This window comes from Rhincodon typus, chromosome 23 (assembly GCF_021869965.1).
Source record: "Rhincodon typus isolate 14 chromosome 23, sRhiTyp1.1, whole genome shotgun sequence".
Classification (NCBI taxonomy): Eukaryota; Metazoa; Chordata; class Chondrichthyes; order Orectolobiformes; family Rhincodontidae; genus Rhincodon; species Rhincodon typus.
The window spans coordinates 4350167-4370570 of NC_063354.1; the positions used below are offsets into that span (position 1 = coordinate 4350167).

At 42.7% G+C, this 20404-nt stretch overlaps 1 protein-coding gene across 1 annotated transcript in view; it reads right to left on the reverse strand.

Annotated features, from left to right (window-relative positions):
• Positions 1–20404, reverse strand: part of LOC109929496 (testis-expressed protein 2) — a 136436-nt gene that overhangs the window by 95776 nt on the left and 20256 nt on the right. The gene's annotated exons all lie outside the window — the stretch shown is intronic.

Sequence of the window (20404 nt, forward strand, 5' to 3'; positions counted from 1 at the left end):
CCAAAACAGAATCCCCCTCGTCCTCACGTACCACCCCACCAACCTCCAGATCCAACGCATCATCCTCCGACACTTGTGCCATCTGCAATCCGACCTCACCACCAAAGACATTTTTCCCTCCTCACCCTTTTATCTGCTTTCCGGAGGGACCACTCTCTCCGTGACTCCCTTGTCCACTCCACACTCCCCTCCAGCCCCACCACACCTGGCACTTTTCCCTGCAACCGCAGAAAGTGCTACACCTGCCCTTACACCTCCCCCCTCACCCCCATCCCAGGCCCCAAGAAGACTTTCCACATCAAGCAGTTGTTCATCTGCACATCTGCTAATGTGGTATACTGCATCTGCTGTTCCCGTTGTGGCCTCCTCTACATCGGGGAAACCAAGCGGAGGCTTGGGGACCGCTTTCCAGAACACCTGCGCTCGGTTTGCACTAAACAACTGCACCTCCCATTCCTCGGACGACATGTCCATCCTGGGCCTCCTGCAGTGCCACAACGATGCCACCCGAAGGTTGCAGGAACAGCAACTCATATTCCGCTTGGGAACGCTGCAGCCCAATGGTATCAATGTGGACTTCACAAGCTTCAAAATCTTCCCTCCCTCTACCGCATTGCAAAACCAGCCCAGCTCGTCCCTGCCTCCCTAACCTGTCCTTCCTCCCACCTCAAGCCCCACCCCCATCTCCTACTGACTAACCTCATCCCGCCCCCTTGACCTGTCCATCCTCCCTGGACTGACCTATCCCCTCCCTAACTCCCCACCTACACTCACCTTTACTGGCTCCATCCCCGCCTCTTTGACCTGTCTGTTTCCTCTCCACCTATCTTCTCCTCTATCCATCTTCTATCCGCCTCCCCCTCTCTCCCTATTTATTTCAGAACCCCCTTCCCCTCCCCCATTTCTGAAGAAGGGTCTAGGCCGGAAACGTCAGCCTCTCTGCTCCTCTGATGCTGCTTGGCCTCCTGTGTTCATCCAGCTCTACACCTTGCCATCTCCCACCCTGTAAAAACTCTGTCCTGTTTTCCCAATCATCCATCTCTGTCGCAGCTGCTCTGATGAGACGTTCCACTCCCGAGCATCCCAGATGCCCACCTTTTTCAAACAACACTCCCCCAGCTCTCTCCTCCCCCCCCCCCCCCCCCGCCCTCCATTGTGCCTCCTCTATTCCCTGCTCCACAGCTCTTAACCACCAACCCCCCCTCCCCCTACACTTAAGATAGGGTACCCCTTGTCCTCAGTTTCCACCCCACCAGCCTCCGCGTCCATCGTATCATACTCAACACTTCTGCCAACTCCAAATAGACCTCATGACCCGGAACATCTTCCACTCCCCACCCCTCTCTGCCTTCCACAAGGACCATTCTCTTCACCACTCCTTAGTTTCTGCCACCCTCCCCACCAACCACTCCGACCTTCCCCTGTAAACATAAAAGGTGCACCACCTGCCCGCACACCACCTCCCTCACCTCTATTCATGGCCCTAAACAGCCTTCCAAGTGAGACAGAGCTTCACCTCCAAATAGTCTAGTGCATTTAGTGCTCCTGATGTGGTGTTGTGGACGTCGGTGAGACCAAATGTAGACTAGGTGACCGTTTCACCCAGTATTTCTGCTTGACCCATAATGACCAACCAAACCTTCCAGCCACTGCCCATTTCAACTCCCCGCCCCACTCCCCCTCCTCCATCCTCTGGCTCCTCCAGTGTCACAGTGACTTGGAACGTAGATATGAAGAACAACACCTTACCTTCCACCTGGGCACCCCAAAGCCAGGTGGACTCAAGATTGAGTTCTCCAATTTCAAATAACCTACCCATCCATCCCCTGCCTCCCTTTCCAGCCCCACCTCCTCCCTTCCATTCCACCTTATGACCCTCGCTTCCAGCTACCAACCAGATTCCTCCCTCCCATCATTCAGCCAGGTCACACCTACCACCAGTGTCCACCTATCACCACCATTCTGCCTCCACTCCCCACCCCCCACCCCCCAACCGTTTATCTGCAGCATCCCTTACCCCCACATCCAGCCCTAAAGAAGGGTAATACCCAAAATATTGACTGATCCTTTCCTCCAGATGCTGCCTGGCCTGCTGTGTTCTTCCAGCCTCCTGTTTGTCTACCTTGGATTCCAGCATCTGCAGTTTTTTTTTGTCTCTAACTTCCATCTTCATGTTGTGCATGTCCTCCATTGTATTGTGTGGCACCAACGTCACGTCAAATGGGACTGATTCAGAATAGCTTTTGCCAACAGCAGAAAAATTGTATTCCACCATAATTTGTAACCTTGTGGTCTGGCAAATTTCTCATCTGCTATTACCATCATACCAATGAAACAATTTTGTTTTGAGTTGTGGAGAGTGTGCCAGATAGAGTAACGTACATACCAACCCAATGATGTGAAAGTACAAGACCATGTGCATGTTAAACAGTGGAATAGCATGTTCTAGAAAGAGCTCAGTAATCTCAACCAAAATATAAGATCACAGACCAGCAGGCTTGGAGCATCCAGTTAAGAATAATAGTGGACAACTGGTGGGAGGAAGAGCTTCCATGAACATTCCCATCCTCAGTATTGATGGACTCTGTTTTGTGAAAGACAAGACTAAAATATTTGTAACTTCTTCATCCAGAAGGGCCTGAACTGTTAATCCATCTATGCCTCCTGTTAAGAACAAAAATGTCACAAATGCCAGACTTCAGCCAATTTGTTCACTGTACATGATTGTAAGAAATTGCTGAGTGCTTTGAATGCATCAAAGACCACAGCCCTGAGAAGATCTCAAGCTCCAGAAGTCGCTGAACTTATGACAAAGCTGTTGAAGTAAACCTATGTTATTGGCATTTAACTGACAAAGTGGAACTTGGGTGTGTGTACAGAGTGAGAGAGAATGTGGAATCATACCTAGCATAAAGGCAGATAGATGTAATTGTTGACAAGTCATCTCCGCTCCAAGTCATTACCCTGAAGAATTCCTGCAGCGTTCTTTGTCCATCTGTCCATCTTCATTTGCTATCCTTCTCTCCGTCAGAAGGTCACCAAGAGGACTCAATCTAAAATTCTGCCTATTGCCTTACTCACACCAATTAGTGGGCTAATTGTGAATAACATCTGGATTTTAAAATTTATCATACTTGGTTTTTCAAATCCCTCCATTGCCTTTCTGTTTCTTATCTCTTCCAGGCGGCTTTTCAAGATGTGTTAAACTATTTCTGGCCTCTTGAGCACCCCAATTTTATTTAATCCTCCAGCTGTAGTCATGCCTTTAGTTAGCTGGGTCTTGAGCTGTGCAATTCCCTCCTGACCCGGTGTCATTCTCCCTTTAAATCTTCCTTAAGACCTGCCTGTTCGCCATCTACTTGAATGTTAACTTATATTACTCTGTTTCTAATTTTGCTTTATAAACTTCCTGGGGAGAACCTTGCGACATTATATCTTAAAATTTATAAATTCATTAAAGTACAAACTTGAAGCTGTTGCATTAAGATACTGAGATAACAAGGTGTAGAGCTGGATGAACACAGCAGGCCAAGCAGCATCATAGGAGCAGGAAGGCTGACGTTTCGGGCCTAGACCCTTCATCAGAATGCATTAAGATACTGTATGGTTTTGCTTTGGGCCAACTTCTTCGTATTTAGTAGAAGTGTCCTTGAGCATGGCCAGATATGTTTTTATGCAAGTGGTTTAGCTTACCGCTTCTAAGGCAATGTTTGGCCATAGTTGTTTCTGTAAACAATTACTGGTCATCTTGTGTTGCTGCCTCATGTTGATCAATTAATTGCCACTCTGAATATCCAGAGTGGATGTTACCTGGCCTGCTAAATATTTCTAGCTTTTTGTTTTTACCTAGAATTGGCTGTTTGAATTCTCAAGTTGCTTCAACAATTAATTGCCAGTCTGCTCCTCCTTTTGTATGCTTCGAAAGGACTCAGTTTCTGACAAAAGATTCTGATTAGGGTTCCTTCAGAAATGCGGAGGCATACTTTTATTCTGACAGGTCCTTTGTTACCTAAAGTAGTTGGGGAAAGGTGAACCAAGCGCCCTTTTTCCACAGCAGTCAGTTGCCATATTCTGTAATTTCAAGGTCACAGCCCTTCAACAGCTCCTGTGAAAGTGTAAGTGCATAAGGTAATTGTGAAGTCGAGTGCCAAGGTGCAAGACAGTAAGGGTGCCAGAGAGACAGACAGGTCAGGGTCCTGGGTATGTGAAATAATTTGGCGTCAGTTGAGTAGTTGCTCAGGAGTTAGTTTAGATATTTAATAGTCTGTAAGACTTCCTTGGTAGGGAAGATCAACACCATCAAGACAAAGTGAATGAATCTCCACTTCCTGTCTACTCCCCACCACCATCACAAAAAATGTAGCCATTGGTGCATTATGGCTACAGGGTGTATCAGTTATAAAATACACTGCAGCAACTTCAATAGTACCTCTCAAAGCAGATAACTGTTCTGTCTAGAAGAAAAAGAGCAGCAGATGTGTGGAAATACCACCAACTGCAAGATTCAATCTAAGTCAAGGGGCCTCCAATATGTCCACCTTCTTCCACCTGAGGATTCCCTGCTACCGTGGTTGACAGGATCCTTAGTCGTGTCCGACACATCTCCCGCACTTTTGCCCTCACCCCTTCTCTTTCCTCCCATAATAGTGATAGGGTCCCTCAGCCCTCATTTACCACCCACTAGCATTCACATCTGGAGGATCATCAGCCACCATTTCTGCCACTTCCAGTTGGATGCCATCAACGGACACTTCTTCATCAGTCTACTTCAGGGACTGTTTACTTGGGGACACCTTGGTCCTCTCCTCCACTCCAACACTTGCCCACACCTCCATGACACCTTCCCATGCAATCACAGAAGGTGCATCATCTGCCCGTTAACTCTGCTTTCTCTCCACAGATGCTGCTAGACCTGAGTTTTTCTAGCAATTTCTGTTTTTGTTTCCAATTTCCAGTATCTACAGTTCTTTGTTTTCTTTCTTGTCCCATCTAAGTCATTCTACTCTGACTTTGAAATATATTGACCCAGCAATGAAAGAGGGGCAAAATCCACTCAGAACTGAGAGATTACCCACACAACACAGCAGTATTTTAAAAATTATTGCGCACTACCAGTCCAGGATTTGGCATGAATGCTGGCCATGCCAGTGAAGCCCACATTCTAAAAGTGAATGTTTAAAATCAGTAGTATAGAGTCAGTGTTGTTGACAAAGTTTGTCTTCCGTCAAAGTTTTTCATCTTGCACTTGTTGGGACAATTTGCAAGAAAACCAACATGACATGTTTGAAAGGGAAATGCTGATTCGTTGTTAATTCGACCCTAGTAGAGGTGTTACCATGGATGATGCACCAGATAATACAATTGGAAGCTAATTGCCAGGTTTTGTTTACGTATTAAACCAGGCAAGTTGACTCTGGTCAATGCATTGCTCCGAGAAATGAACCACAAATGGCTGTGGAGGGATAGTAGGAACTGCAGATGCTGGAGAATCTGAGATAACCAGCTGTAGAGCTGGATGAACACAGCAGGCCAAACAGCATCAGAGGAGCTTAAGAAGGGTCCAGGCCCGAAACGTCAGCCTGCCTGCTCCTCTGATGCTGCTTGGCCTGCTGTGTTCATCCAGCTCTGCACCTTGTTATCACAAATGGCTGTCACCTGTTTTATTGAGTCAAAACAGTGCTGTACATGTTCATTCTGTTTGCACAGAGCAGGGACATGTGTAATTATATATGTAGCATCTAATGCATGCAACTGCACCACATTCTGAGCCCAACTGGCAATTGTTTCAGTATAATTCTTTGCACATTCAAGATTATACAGCAAATATTACAGGAACCATATTGAATGTTGGACTCTACTGCGAGTTTTGCAAGCACTACCTGTTACAGTCAGTACCTTGTTTGTTGTGAACAGCCGAAGGGATATGCTCATAGTCGTACTGCATAGAAGCAGGCCCTTTGACCCACCATATCTATGTTGATCAATAAACAGCAAACTACTGTAATTCCATTTGGCTGCACATCCATAGCCCAATACGCTCTGGCATTTTAAGTGCTCATCCAGGTGCTTCTTAAATGTTGTGCATGTATCTGCCTCTACCACCCTCAGGCAGCACAGTCCACATATCTCCGAGATAGTAGGAACTGCCAGTGCTGGAGTCTGAGATAACAAGATGTGGAGCTGGATGAACACAGCAGGCCAGGTAGCATGAGAGGAGCAGGAAAGCTGATGTTTCAGGTCTGGACCCTTCTTCTGAAGAATCCAGCTCCATACCTTGTTATCTCATTTATCTGTTGTCCTCTGGGTGAAAAAATTCCTTCTCATAGCTCTCTGAACCACTTGCTCCTCTCCTTAAACCTAAACCCTACGGTCTTAAATCCGTCTGCCATGGGGAACAGATTCTCGCACATATCTCACATATCAACCAATTTTGAATCTAGTTTGCCATGGATCACATGGGCTCTTCCCTTCTGGGCCAGCCTTGTGTCTCTGCCAGTGCCCCAGAAATCTCCTCTCTTCCTCCTGTAGCAGCCTGCGATGCATCTCGGGCCCTGGGAATTTGTGCACCTGTATGCAGTCAATATTTGCCAGATCCTGTGTCACAATACAGACACTTCTATATAATGTCGCAAGGCTCTCCACAGAAAGTTTATGAAGCAAAATTAGACACAAAGAATATAATTCCCTCCTGACCCTGTGTCATTCTCCCTTTAAATCTTCCTTAAGACCTACCTGTTGGCCATCTACTTGAATGTTAACTTCAGTGCCTCAGCGGGGATACAGTCTTCTCCAGCAGCCTTGTTATTCTTAAGCTGGTGGATGACCTTCTGTACTTTGTGCAGGGCTAGGGTGTTGCTGAGCTCATGATGTGTAATTTGCTGTGGGATTCATTCAAGGAAGCTTGGATCGACAGCAGAGACCTGGTTGAGGAGGTCTCTAAACTGCTCTCCCCAGCATTGTTTGAGGGCTTCTTTATTTTTTATAAGAGTCACTCCCGTTCTTTGTCAGCAGTGAGGTGTAGGACTTTGGATGTTTGGTCCATAAGTGGTCTTGACAGCAGAGAAGAAACCCTGCACATTATGATTGTCAGCCATTTGCTGGGCCTCCAGTGCTTTCTCCATCCACTACCTGTTCTTTATGTTAGGTTGTTGGACCTCGGCCTTCAGCCGCCTGCAGGCCTGCCTTTTCTCTTCTGGGTACAGTTGTTGTTTTACACTCAGAAGTGCCATGCGCATCCAGTTTAACAGTTCTTGGATCTCCTGATCAATCTCATCAAACCAGTCTTGGTGCTTCCTGGTTGAGTGACCAGCCGGTTTCCTCAGGAATTGATGATGACAGTCTTGAGGGTGGACCAGAGGCTGTTGGGATCCTGCGACTCGGTGTCACCAAGTATCACTAGGTTTGTGGAGAGGAGTTGGATGTATGAGCCTATTTTTTTGTGGATCTTTGAATGCCTCAATGGTGAACTTTTTGTGGCACTGCTTCTGTTGTTTCCACTGCGGCGGGGCAATATTAATATTAATTCTGGCTCGGATCAGGCTTGGATGGAGAGGAATTTGTTATGTGTGTACAAGAAAATTTACTGATTCAGTACGTGAATGTACCTACTAGAGAAGGTGCAAAACTTGACATACTGTTGGGAAATGAGGCAGGGCAGGTGACTGTGTCAGTGGGGGAGCATTTTGAGACCAACAACTATAATTCTATTAGTTTTAAAATAGTGATGGAAAAGGATAGACCAGATCTAGAAGTTAAAGTTCTAAATTGGAGGAAGGCCAATATTGATGGTATTAGGCAAGAACTTTCAAAAGTTGTTGGGGACAGAGGTTTGCAGGTGAAGGGATGGTTGGAAAATGGGAATCCTTCAAAAAAGAGGTAATGGGAGTCTATAGACCGTATATTCCTGTTAGGGTGAAGGGCAAGGCTGGTAGGTGTAGGGAATGCTGGATGACGAGAGAAATTGAGGTTTTGGTCAGGTATAGACAGCAGAGATTGAGTGAATCCCTAGATGTGTATAAGCTACTTTAGTATACTTAAGAGGGAAATCCGGAGAGAATATGACCTAGCTTTGGCAAATAGGGTTAAGGAGAATCCAACAGGATTCTACAAATACATGAAGGACAAAAGGGTAACTAGAGAGAGAATAGGGCCCCTTAAAGATCAGCAAGGCCGCTTGTGCGTGGAGCCACAGGAGATGGGGGAGATACTAAGTGAGTATTTGGCATCAGTGTTTACAGTAGAGAAGATATGGAAGACCGAGAACGTGGGGAAATAAATAGCACCATCTTGAAAAATGTCTATATAACAGAGGAAGAGGTGCTGGATGTCTTAATGCATAAAAAGTAGATAAATCCCCAGACCTGATCAGGTGTATCCTAGAACTCTGTGGGAAGTTAGGGAGGTGATTGCTAGGCCCCTTGCTGAGATATTTGTGTCATCGATAGCCACAGGTGAGGTGCCAAATCACTGGTGCGTGACTAACGTGGTGCCACTATTTAAGAAAGATGATAAGGAAAAGCCAGGGAACGATAGACTGGTGAGCCTGACATCAATGGTGGGCAAGTTGTTGGAGGGAATCCTGAGGGACGGGATTTACATGTATTTGGAAAGGCAAGGACTGATTAGGGATAGTCAACATGGCTTTGTGCATGTGAAATCGTGTCTCACTAACTTGATTGAGATTTTTGAAGAAGTAATAAAGAGGATTGATGGGGACAAGTTTAAGAATTTCTTCTCTAAGGGTCATTTTCTGTGAACTTCTCTTCCACAAAGGGCACTGAAGGCTGAGTCATTGCCTCTCAGCTTTAAATATATTCACATTTTTGATCCACGAGGGGCACTAGGGTTAAGAGGGGAGGGAGGAAAGTGGAAGTGAGGCCATGATCTGACTGGCCATGAACTTTTGGAATAGTGGATAGGCTTCAAGGGCTGAATGGCTTCCCCCTTCTTTATCTTATGTTACACATCATGTTTGATGTATTTTAATTTTGGAATGTAAGGATAAACCTGAAATTTGGAGAAAACTTAGTTGTATAAATTCAGCCTAAAGCAGTCTTTTTTAAAAGTCCAAAAGTGTCAGTGAACAGGAAACAAGCATTGCTGCCAAAAGCATCAAAAATGTGTAACTAGAGTGATACTAGACAACTTCTTGTTTTGTAAACTATTAAAATGACGGGCAATGACCAGCTCCAGCAAGATGGAATTTAACTATTGCCTAGTAGTGCTCAAAGGCATTACCATTGTTGAATCCCACACCCTTAATGTCCTTGGTATTAGCATTGACCAGAAACTAAACTGGACTGATAGCCTAAATGTAAGAGCAGGTCAGTGGCTAGGAATATTGTGTCAAGTAACTCATCTGCTTTCCCTTCACTATTTGTATGCCATCTACAAGCTACAACTCAGGAATGTGATGGGATGCTCTCCACTTGCATAGGTGGGTGCAACTCAATGAGACTGAAAAAGTTCAACACCATACAGGACAAAGCAGCTTACTTGATTGTCACCTCATCCACCAACTTCAGTAATCAGTTCCTTCAACACTGATGCAGTGGCAGAAGTCTGTACCATCTACAAATTGCTCTGTAGTAATTTACTAAGACTTCATTGACAGCACCTACCAACCTGCAAACTCTATCACCTAGAAGAATAGCCACAGCAGATGGATGTGAATGCGATCATCTACAACTTTGCCTCCAAGCGACAAACCATCCCGACTTGGAACTATATCACTGTTCCTTCATTATCACTGAGTCAAAATCCTGGAGCTCCTTTCCTAATGGCATGGTCGGTGTCCTTTCAAGAAGGCAGCTCACCACCACCTTCCTGAGGGCAGTTAGCTATGCACTAAGTGTAGGCCTAGCTAACAATGCCCTTATCCCGTTAACAAATTAAAAAGAAATGGCCTTCTCTTTAGTAAATTGGGCAAAAAAAAACGGTGTGCCTGAATACTAATGCAGGACTAATATACGTAATTTATGTCTGTTGCCACAAACTGCAGTTGCATGAACATCTTAATTTTTGTAAGTTTTGTATTAGGCAGTTTTTCCTCTAAGCTCATTTTTCTTCAATATTTCCTATAAGTGATATAATTGAAATTGAGAACCATTTTCTACCATGCTAGACTGTACTGGCTGTTATGATGCTTTATTTTTCCTCTCCAGCTCCCTGAAAAACCATTCCCTAATCTAGATGTGTTTGTGTTTTCAGCTGTCTATTGGCATTTATGTAAATTTTTCCAAGAATAGAACTTGTTTTTGTCATGTTAAGTCACACATAAAACTTATGTTACACAATTATAAAACGTTTTTATGTGCATTTTAAATTGAAGTGGCCTAATTTTATTTATAGTATGGTTTGGGGGAAAAAACCTAAAATGCGTAAATTAGGCACTTAAAAAAAATGGAAAACAACTTTCTGGCTTTGTGCTTTTCTTTTTAAAGATTTTTTCAAAATATATTTGTTCATGTGTTGTTGGTGTCATAGGCTAGGCCCTGATTTATTACCAGCACTTTCCTTAGTTAGAACATTAGGAAGTAAGTTTTCTCCCAATTTAATTTTGCAAAATGGAACACAGCCATTTAACTTAACTCCTCCATTAAAGCATTTTCCCCTCTGGTGCTTTTCATAAATGGTGACTTTTCCTTCCCGGTACGAACATTGTGCCTGATTTTAAAAAAAAGTGTAGTCTGGATCATGTAAATAAATTCAACAATTCAAATATATGCACTAGCACTGAAGACTTAAAGTTTGGCGACTTTCAGGGGTAAACTTGAAGTAGGGCCTCTTGGTAACCAGAACGATTGCAGGACAGAACATAATTGAATTTTTTAAGCTTGAGTAAATAAAGTCTTCAAATTTAAAGGGATTAGACCTGGGGAGGAGGGATGAAAATTAAAACCTTGCTGAGGCACTTGGCTAAATTGAGAGTTTAACATGAAATTAGAAGATTTACAAAGGCAATAAGTAAAGTTTGCTACTAACCAATTTATAAAGAGTAATATAAATTAATAATCTTATAAACATTGTTCTCAGATCTCAAACATATTGGTTGGCTAGGTTAATATTTATTGCTGATCCTTAATTTCCCTTGAGAAGGCAGTGGTGAATTGCCTTGCTCATTTGAATCAATCAGAGTAGGCCGTTTGGCTCTTCAGGCGTACTCAGCATTATATGATCATAACTGTTCTATTGTGGACTCTCCTCCGTTTTTGTGTATGCCCTTTGATCGACTTGTCAATCAGGAATCTAAATCTGCCTTAAAATTAATCAATGACCACTGCTTATTGGGAAAGAGAATTCTACAGACCAACAATGCTCTAAGAAGAGAAATAGTTCTTTTCCTCTACATCTCCAAAGATCCACTGAAATCCATATGATGTGGGTGTACCCAGAGTGCTGTTAGGAAGGGAGTTCTAGGATTTTGACCCAGTGATGGGAATGGTTATATACTTACACGTCAGGATCATGAATGGTTTGGAAGGGACCCTGCAGGTGGTGGTGTTCCCATGCATCTGCTTCTAGGTTGTAGAGTTGCAGGTTTGGAAATGGCAGTCAGAGGAGCCTTTGAGAGTTGCTGCTATGCATAATGTAGATTGTATACACTGCTGCCACTGTGTATCGGTGTTGAAAGGTGGTGGATGGGGTGCTAAGGAGGCCTGGTTTCAAGCCTCGCCTGCTCCAGAGGTGTGTAATAGGTCAAATAGGCCATTTTGACAGGGATGATACGCCTTTTCAGCGTTGAAGCTACACTCATCCAGGCAATTAGAGAGTATTCTATCCAACTCCGGACTTGTGCCTTGTAAATGGTGGACATTCTTTGGGGAAAACGCTGAGGTAGATCACCTACCATTGAATTCCTAGTTCTTTGACCTGCATTTGTAGCCTGTATTTATGTGACTAATCCAGTTCAATTTCTTGTCAATGGCAACCTCAAGGATGTTGATAAAGGGAGATCCAGCGACAGTAATACCATTAAATGTCAAAGGGCAATGGCTAGGTTTACTCTTGTTGGGGATGTTCATTGCCTAGCACTTTTATGGTGTGAATGTTAGTTGACATTTATGGATACTTGCTGTGATCATAAGGATGATGACTACTTCAATATCTGAGGAGACATGAAATCTGCCGAATGTTGTGCAAACATCAGCAAATATTGCCACTTCTGACTGTTTGATGGAAGGTAGGTCAGTGATGCAACAGCTGAAGATTGTTGAGTCCAGGGAACTACACTGAGGAACTTCTGCAATGATGTTTAAGGGCTGAGATTTTTAAGTAAATTTTGCTTATTTGTGGGATGTGAGCATCACTGGCAGCCTAGGATTTATTGCCTATTCCTAATTGTCTTTGAGAAGGTGGTGGTCAACTCCCTTCTTGAACTATTGCAGTCCATTGTAGGTAGACCCACATGCTGATAGGGAGGGTATTCTAGCATTTTTGTCCAAAGCTAGGATTATGAGTGGCTTGGAAGAGAGCTTGTAGATAGTGCTGTATCTGCTGTCCTTGTTCTTCTAGATGGAAATGTTTGTGGGTTTAGAAGGTACTAAGGATCTTTGGTGAATTTCTGCAGTGTTTCTTGTAGGTTGTTCACGTAGCAGCTAATAGCCATTGGTGGTGGAAGGAGTTAATCTTTGTAGATATGGTGTCAATCAACTGAGTTGCTTCGTCCTGGGTGGCGTCAGGCTTCTTGGGTGTTGAAACTGCGCTCATCCAGGCAAGTGTTTCATCATAATGCTGAAAATCTTATAGATGGTGTACAGGCTTGGGGAGTCATGAGGTGAGTTACTCGCTGCAGGATTCATAGCCTCTTGTAGCTGCTGTATTTATATGACTAGTTCAGTTCAGTTTCTGGTCAGTAGTATCCCCAAGATGGTGATAGTGGGAGATTCAGTAATGATAACATGATTGAATGTCAAGATGCAACAGATAAATTGTCCCTTATTGAAGGTGGTCATCGCCTGGTATTTGTGTGGTGCGAATGTTATTTGCCACTTATCAGCCTAAGCCTGGGTATTGTCCAGGACTTGCTGCATTTGGACATGGACTGCTTCAGTATCTGATGAGTCGCAAATAACGCTGAACGTTATGCAATCATCAGCAAACATCCCCACTTATGAACTTATAATGGAGGAAAGATTTTTGATGAAGCAACTGAAAATGGTTGGGCTTAGAATACTGCACCTGCAGAGATTACTGGCCTCCAGCAATCACAGTAATCTTCCGATGTGCCAGATATGACTTCAGCCAGCCGAGAGCTTTCCCCCGATTCTCATTTACTTCAGTTTTGATATGGCTGCATGATACCACTCTTGGTTGAATGCGGATTAGATGTCAAGGGCATCTTACCTGTGGAATTTAGCACTTTTTTCATGTTTTAACCATGGCTGTAATGAGCTGAGTGACATGGCATCCAAGCTGGGCATCAGTGAGCAGGTACTGTTAGACAGCATGTTAATGACACCCTTTTATCACCTTACTGATCAACAAGAGTAGACTGTTGGGGTGGTAATTGGCCAGGTTGGATTTGACCAGCATTTTGGATATATGCCGGTGTGGTGGCTATACTGGAACGGTTTGTATAGAGGTGCAGCAAGTTCTGGAGCACAAGTCTTCAGAGCTATTACTTGAATGTTGTCAGGGCCCATAACCTTGGCAGTGCCTCCAATTATGTTTCTTGATATCACATGGAATTGAATCGGCTGAAGACTGGCATCTGGGATGCTGGGACCACTGGAGGAAGCCGAGATGGATCGTCCACTTGGCACTTCTGGCTGAAAATTGGTGCCAACACTTCATCCTTATCTCTTGCAATTATGTGCTCGCCTCCCCCATTATTGAGGATGGGGGTATATTTATGGTGCTTCGTCCTGCAGTGAGTTGTTTAATTATCCACAACCGTTCATGGCTAGACGTGGCAGGACTGCAAAGCTTAGATCCGATCTATTGGTTGTGGCTTAGCTCTGTCTATCACTTGTTGCTTATGCTGTTTGGCATGCAAGTAGTCCTGTTTTGTAGCTTCAGTAGGTTGATATCTCATTTTCTTCTTAGATGATTGTCTTTCAATAACTGTAACCATCCTCCTTTGTACTAGGTATAACCAACTAATAGGAGCTCCACCCCACCCCATTACTTTTGAGTCTCGTTTTACTTGGGTATCTTGATGCCATACTTGATCAAGAGTAGTCACTCTTGCCTCACCTTTTGAAGTTCAGCTCTTTGCTCACATTTTAACCAAGGCTATTCCAAAATTAGGAGCTGTGTAGCCCTGGCAAAATCCAAACTGGACATTACTGAGCAGGGTATTACTGAGCAATGTCACTTGAATGGACTGTTGACAACTCTTTCCATCACATTGCTGATGATTGGGAATAATCTGGGGCCCTAGTGGTTGGGTGCATTTTGTCCGGTTTCTTGTGGATAGGACATATCAGGGCAATTTTCCACATTGTCAAATAGATACCAGTGTTCCAGCCAGAATGAACAACTTGACAAGGGATTTGTTTAACTCTGGTGCTCCAGTTTTGACTATTGTTGCAGGAATGATGGTAGGCTTCAAAGCCTGTTCAGTGTCATGTTCCTTTTAATTGTTACTTGGAATGATGTGGAATAATTTTGAATGGCTAAAGGCTGACCTCTGTGAAGTTCAGGACCTGAGGAGGAGACCGAGGTGGATCATCCATTTGTCACTTTGGCTGAAGATGGTTACAAATACCAGCCTTTTTTTTTTTAATTGACGTGATGGGCTAGTCATCATTGAGGATGGTGATATTTGAGAGCTTCTTTCTCCTATTAGTTGTCTAATTATCCACCACCTTCCTTGGCTGGATATGGCAAGACTGCAGAGTTTAGATGTGATCCATGGATCCACTAGGGGCGGCCTGGTGGCTTAGTGGGTAACACTGTTGCCTCACAGCGCCAGGGACCCGGGTTCGTGTTGAGTTGGCACATTCTTCCCATGTCTATTGGCTTCCTCCGGGTGCTCCGTTTTCCTCCCACAATCCAATAATGTGCAGGTTAGGTGGTTTAGCCATAGGTTTAGGGTTGTTGGTCTGGGTGGGCTGCTGTTCGGACAGTTGGTGTGGACTCGATGGGCTGAATGGCCTGCCTCCACACTGTGGGGATTCTATGATTCTATTATTGTTTGTGATCACTTAGCTCTGTCTATCATATGCTGCTTCTACTGTTTGACATGGCGTAGCTTTACCAGGTTGTTTTCTCATTTTTAGACATGCCTGCTGCTGCTCCTAGCATGCCCTTCCACACTCTTCCTTCAAGCAGTGTGGGGCAGGGAGGTGACCATGCTGGCCATGAAGCTACAGATTGTGGTCAAATGCAGCTCCATTGCTGACAGCCCACAGTGCCTCATGGATGCCGAGTTTCGCATTGGTAGAACTGTTCAAGATCTCTATCTCATTTAGCTCATTGGTACTGCCACGCAGTACAATGAGGGCTATCCTTAGTGTGAAGATTGGGCTTTATATCAACAAGGACTGTGCGTTGGTCACATCTACTGATACTGTCATAGACAGTTGCATCTATGAAAGGTAAATTGGTGAGGACAGGGTCACGCAGTCCCAAGTGTGCTGTCAGTGGGACAGCACGTGCCTAGGTATTGTGACTGTGTCTGAGCCATTGTTTGTAAGGCATGATTTTGTGAGCCTATGTCAGACTGTTGTTTGTCTGGTTGTCAGTTTTCTTGATTTTGGCACAAACCCACAGATGCTAGTAAGGAGGACTTAACCGGGTTGACAGAGCTGGGTTAGCCATTGTTTCCAGTGCCTAGGGTTGATGCCAGAGTCTACCTGGTTTCATTCCTTTTCTTAGATTTACAACTGAGGGCTTGCTGTGCATTTTGGGGGACACTTGGGAGTCAATCACATTGCTTTGGGTCCTGAGTCACACGTTCTTCAACCCTGTAAAGATGGTAGATTTCCTTTCCTCATGTTCACAATTGGATTAACTTTTAATTCAAGACAAGTCAATTTAAATTCCAATAGCTGCTGTCATGGGATTTTGTGTCTAATGCAGTGATATTACCACTACACCACTTGCCCTTTTGAAATTTTTTTATTTATTCACAGGATATGGGTGTCACTGGCTAGACCAGCATTTGTTGCCCATCTCTCATTACCCAGAAGGCAGTTAAGAGTCAACCACTGTTATATATAGGGCAGACCAATTAAGGATGGCAGTTTCCTTTCTTAAAGGACATTAGTGATCTAGATGGGTTTTTCCACCCATCAACACTGGGCTTCATGGTTATCATCATTACATTCTGAATTCTGATTTCATCATTTGTCACAGTGGTTGCCAGAACATTACCAGAGTCTCTTGATTAATAGTCTAGTAATAACACCACTAAACCATCAACTCCCATCTACATGATCATTTAATTGTTTATTTTTGAATGTTGTTTGAATTGAAATATATAGTGCGTACACAAGTAACAAAAATGATAAATAAAGTAATCTTAAATTTAAGTGTTGCATTGATATTTAAATCTTCGGGCAGAGAAATTAAGAGGCATTAAACCTCAATCACTGAGATCTGATGGAAAAGTTCAAATTTTAAATGTAATTATTTGTTGTCATTTTTCATTTGACTCCTTTATGACAGTATCTCTCCTTTAAAATTCCTGGTAGGTATAGTAGCAAAATAACAGGCAATTTCAGTTTTTGCAATCCTGGCTTCCGCGTCTACCTCTTTTTGGAAAAGCTGCCTGAAATTGGGTCAATCTTTATGACAGTAAATAAATGTTGATATTGGGATTGTACTACTTTAAGAAACTGTACAGTATTATAATCTGTTTTTACTTATTAAATTGGAATCATAGTAAATAAAAGTACCATTTCAACACTGCAACTTCAGATCTTCACCAGTCCTTTTGCCATTACACTGAACACATTTAATTACATCACACAAATGAGCTGCTGTGAAATATTTGTTTGAGGCTACAACTCAATTGGTAACTTTTTAACCCTTTTTTGTTTCAATCATCCTGTTCAGAAGGGTTTGAAAAAAGGATCTTGTGTCACAGTAGTAGCGAACCAGGTTCAAATCCCTCCTGCTCCAGAAGTGTGTCATAACACGTATCAACAGGTTGATTAAAGTATCTTTGAAACTCTTCTAGTGCAGATGGGATCTGAACCTAGACCTTTTGGCCCTGAGCTGGGGATGCTACTATTGTGCCACAAGAGCCATTTTTAACTCTTATTAATGTTATTTTTGTGCTGCAAAGCCTTCTGAGTGAGTGGGATGAAATGCAATTAATTTGTGTCATGCAAATAACATGTGCATCTCCTAGTGGATGACTAGGCAGATCCAATGAAAATGCTTGAGAATGGGATTCAATCGCTATCAGTGTACCAATGAAATGCAAAGTGAATTCCCATCAGAATTTTGTTTTCTATCAGCTATGCCTATCTTTACTTAATTCTCTACTTGACAACAGAATGGCAATGAAACTTGCAAGTGCTAGCAGATGATATGCTTTAATCATATGCTTTACAGCTCTGAGGGAGACCTTCATACTTCCTTCTGTTAGTGTTAGCTCTGAAACTGCTTTATCTAATTTCTCTTCCTATTTCTTAAATCCAAGCATATGCTTTTGAAATACTTAAATTATGTAGTCTCTGATTCAATAGCCACTTGTATCTTCTAGTAACCCATTAAATGAAAATACTTATCCTAATTTGCTTTTTTATTTTAATAATTCTGAATGCATGCTTTGTTCATAATAGTTATCCAGTAAGTTCTACTATTTATTTTATTAAAAGTGTTCATCATTTGTACAAACAAAATATGCTACCTTTCAGTTGTCACCCAAATCTGAAGAACAAAATATTCTATTAAATCCACCTTTCTGTTTTAGTTTTATTCATTATTTTCCTTTCCTGTTAATCATTTACTCGTACTTCAAGAATCATGACATTATACTTAATGTGACAATGATGAGCAATTTGAACTTTGAGAAGTTGGAAATGTGACTCATTCTATGTCTGGGTAAAGGGAGAAGCATGTAAGATTTTGTGAACAGAGAATGTGGGAGGGAGGGAGGGAGGGAAGATGGTGTTTGGAGTTGCTATATTACATAAATTCAACAGGAAAAACTCTTAGCAACTTTGTGCTAAGAATTGAAAAGTGTTCTACATATGCATATTTCAGATTATAGTTCATATTGGCAAAGATAGGGAACATAATTTTCTACTGGCATCTTTGGAGCTGTAACATTTCTGGCTGACGGCTATAAATACAAAGTATTGTAGTAAGGGAGATAGTCGAACAAAAACCGAAAGAACTGCAGATGCTGTAAATCGGGAACAAAAACAAAGTTGCTGGAAAAGCTCAGCAGGCCTGGCAGCACCTGTGAAGGAAAAAACAGAGTTAACATTTCGAGTCAGTTCTGAGGAAGGGTCACTGGACCCTAAACATTAACTCTCTTTTTTCCTTCACAGATGCTGCCAGACCTACAAATCTGTAGGCAGTTATCACAGAATCATTAAATAGAACGGGATTTCAATTATCATATTCTGAATTCTGTAGAAGTATGCAGAGTAAAGGGAAGGGTGAAGAATTCTAAAATATGTGTAGAAGAACTTCCTTCGTCGGTGTGTTTCGGAAGCAGTGGTGGACCGAGATTTGGGGCATGGAGTAAAGTCTAGTGATTGTGTTGTGGTGGATGAGTGTCTGTTTAATAACGATCGTACAATAATTAGGTTTAAAGTAGTTATGGAAGGGTTCAATGAAAAATCAACGGTGAAAGTATCCAACTGGGAGAAAGCCAATTCTAATAATTTGAGAAATAATTTTGCTCAGATGAAGTAGAAACAAAGACCAGCCAGTAATGCAGTGAATAGCATTGGGCAGGCCTCCGTGATGGAATTACTTTGGAGATAAGTTAACCATGTTTCCATAAGTGGAAAAAAATGGTGCAGTCAAAGCTTGGAGCTCCCTGGATGACTAAAAGAAACACCAGTTAAAGTAAGACAAGAAAAATGAGTCTTTTTCAGAAATATCAAGTACAGAGAATAAGGCAGAATGCAGATTGCACTTGGGGAATTTGAAAAAAGGATGTAAGGACAAAGATGAATAGAGATTAGTGGGTAACAAAAGAATCACAAAATCTTTAATAAAAAATGTAAAAGTTAAAAGGATAATTAAAGGAATGGTGTGCCAATTAGGGACCACAAAATGGCATTTTGAACATAGGCTAAAATGTCATAATGGAAGAAGTTGCTTAAAAATGCTTCTGGAAATATTCTGTAGATCTGAACTAGATGGAGTTAATATTTCAGGATGAAGTTAATGTTGCCTTTGAAGTAAAAAGTGTAAAGATAATGGATAATATTAAAATGAGATTGAAAGCGCACACCATTTAGGTTGACATCATTCAAAATTAACGTCATCTGGTCCAAATGTGATGTATCCTGGGTTGCTGAGGGATATAGGGTGGAGATAACAGAAACCATTCCTATAATCTTTCATTTCTTCTTGGATTGGGACATGGACATGGTGCCAAAGAAAATTGGTGGTGTAGTGGACAGCGAAAAAGGTTATCTCAGAATACAATGGAGCCTTTATCAGATGGGTCAAAGAGTGGCAGATGGAGTTTAATTTTGATGAATGCGAGGTGTTGCATTTTGGTAAGGCAAATCAGGGCAGGAATTATATGTTAATGATAAGGTCCTGGGGAGTGTTGCTGAACAAAGAGACCTTGGAGTGCAGGTTCATAGTTTCTTGAAAATGGAGTCAGAGGTAGATAGGATAGTGCAGAAGGCATTTGGTAGGCTTGCCTTCTTTGGTCAGTGCATTGAACACAGGAGCTGGGAGGCCTTGTTGTGCCTGTACAGGACATTGGTTCAGTCACTTCTGGAATATTGGATTCAGTTCTGGTCTCCCTGCTATAGGAGGGATGTTGTTAAACTTGAGTCCAGAAAGAATTGACAAGGATGTTGCCAGGCTTGGAGGGTTTGAGCTATAGGGAGAGGCAGGGGCTATTTTCCCTGGAGCTTTGGAAGCTGAGGGGAGATCTTATAGAGGTTTATAAAATCATGAGGTGCATGGATAGGATGAATAGCCAAAGTCTTTTTCCCCGGGTAGATGAGTCCGAAACTAGAGGGCATAGTTTTAAGGTAAGAGGGGAAAGATTTAAAAGGGAATTAAGGGATAGCTTTTTCATGCAGAGAATGGTGCGTTTATGGAACGAACTGCCAGAGGAAATGGTAGAGGCTGGTATAATTACAGGATTTAAAGGCACCTGGATATGTTTATGAGTAGGAAGGGTTTAGATGGATATGGGTCCAATGCTGGCAAATGGGACTAGATTAATTTAGGATATCTGGCCCGCATGGACGAGTTGGACTGAACGGTCTATTCCCATGTTGTATAACGCTATGACTCTGTAACT